This window comes from Callorhinus ursinus, unplaced genomic scaffold (assembly GCF_003265705.2).
Source record: "Callorhinus ursinus isolate GAN/ISIS: 27379988/994484 unplaced genomic scaffold, GSC_fseal_2.0 scaffold3, whole genome shotgun sequence".
NCBI classification, from domain to species: domain Eukaryota; kingdom Metazoa; phylum Chordata; class Mammalia; order Carnivora; family Otariidae; genus Callorhinus; species Callorhinus ursinus.
The window spans coordinates 76,698,196-76,700,144 of NW_027397065.1; the positions used below are offsets into that span (position 1 = coordinate 76,698,196).

General features: G+C 35.3%; 1 non-coding gene across 1 annotated transcript; it reads left to right on the plus strand.

Moving 5' to 3' along the window:
* Window positions 1-227: 227 nt before the first annotated feature.
* On the plus strand, window positions 228-334 carry LOC112820557 (U6 spliceosomal RNA). The gene has a single exon (XR_003207190.1). It is a non-coding gene; the product is annotated as a U6 spliceosomal RNA (small nuclear RNA).
* The last annotated feature ends 1,615 nt before the right edge of the window (window positions 335-1,949 follow it).

Below are 1,949 nucleotides of genomic sequence, written 5' to 3' on the forward strand. Positions count from 1 at the left end.
CTCTGTCTCTCATGAATAAGTAAGTAAAATCTTTAAAAAAAAATATGAAGACTCAGATTCAGCCCTTATATATGACAGTCAGAGAGAGAGACAGAGAAAAGGAGAGAGAGAGAGAGAGAGAGAGAGAGAGAGCAGGAGACACTTAACTAATAGAGAATTATATAAAAAACTGGAGCTCAAATTTACCAGACTGATTGTACCTATTTAATAAAAAAAAAAAAAAAATCGTGCTCGCTTCGGCAGCACATATACTAAAATTGGAACGATACAGAGAAGATTAGCATGGCCCCTGCGCAAGGATGACACACAAATTCATGAAGCATTCCATATTTTTAATGTGACCAACTTTTGTCCTTCAATTAAAAAGCGATGCCATCAAAAATAAAAATAAAAAAAATAAAATCAATGCTCCTTTTAACATGTCAAAATTCAATATAGAGAAAATAATCAGGTTCACAATTAATTAATAAAAATTTAATCCTGCCATTGGAAAATAAGAAGCTAAAACATACTATATAGTAATACCTATTTTAATATATAAAACTTCAGGCACAGAAAGGCAGGAGCCATAATGAGACAAACCTATACCGCATAGAACCAACATGAGTATAGCAATTTAGATGGATAAGAAATTTGGGTGAAGTTTGAATAAACAAAGTATAGTCTTGATTTATCAGGCAATTTTATTCCTAAAATAGATATATGGTCTATTTGAAAACCATATGTTCACATGAAACACATTGTGTTTATAAATTGTAAAGAATCAGATTTCAGGATTAGATGCTAATAAGGAGGTTGCTCACCTACATGAATGTACAAAAGGACATTCAGATAATTGTGCACTTGGAACATTCCTTTATGTGAGGGATTGCTCAGCCACCACTAGCCATTGAATAAACCGACCCACTAAATGCCCATGATTACTCCCATTCATTAGGACAAGCAAAACTTTTCCATTTCCAAAACATTTCAAAAATCGTAGTGGATTATTTTATTTACATGCATGCATATATATGTATCTATACACATATATATATAGAGAGAGTATCTCTCTCTCTCTCTCTCTATATATATATATGTATACATATACAAATTACTATACAATACAGCTGGAGTCATTCTATATGAATTGCTATGTGACAGACTTTTCACCTAATGCATTTTAAAGAGGTTTCCAATGCTGTAACACTTACAAACCAGCCTATTTTTAATATCTGTATAGTATTCTATGAAATGTATTGCCATAATTTAGCTATTCCCCTATTGGCCTCTATACTATTTCTATCTTTCTAAAATTCTATGTTCTTACTCTTATTTTAGGATTGTGTTTCAGAGTCCCTATAACTAACTTACTCAGATTATTGTCAAATTAATGCCTTACCGGACTTTTTATATTCTAAGCATTAGTAATTGCATCAATAGCGGCAGTTAGGGTTTGACAACGGTGCCAAATAGAGGCATTTACACAACATAATGATTTGTGAAATTAGCTATTTTAGTGGGGATGTTGGGGAAAGTTCTCCCTGGATCCCCTGCATTCCTGAAAAGGCCAGTTCTCTGAGCACAGGTGTGTGCAGGCAATTTAGGAAGGTTTGTATATTGAGATGTTCCATGATAGTAAAGTTTAGAAGTATCTCCCTGTTTGGAGCTGTTCTAGGGTAATAAAGATAAAAACATATCTATGCCCTCCTTGGAGAAAATGTCTTACATTCCAGGGTAAAGAAATAAGTACTCTGCCTCTGTCTCTCTCTGAGAAGAGGAGTGTGGACAGGTCACCAGTGGCCCTATCTATGATCAAAGTTTCTTACTTGGGGGTTGCTCCCCTGTGCTGCACCCCACTCCATGCGCAGGTACCATCTGAGCCTCTCTGCTTCACCCTGTGGAGACTGGGACTTGGGGAACTGACACAAGATGTTGCTCTGGCTTCTACTTTTTCTGAGAGTAATAGA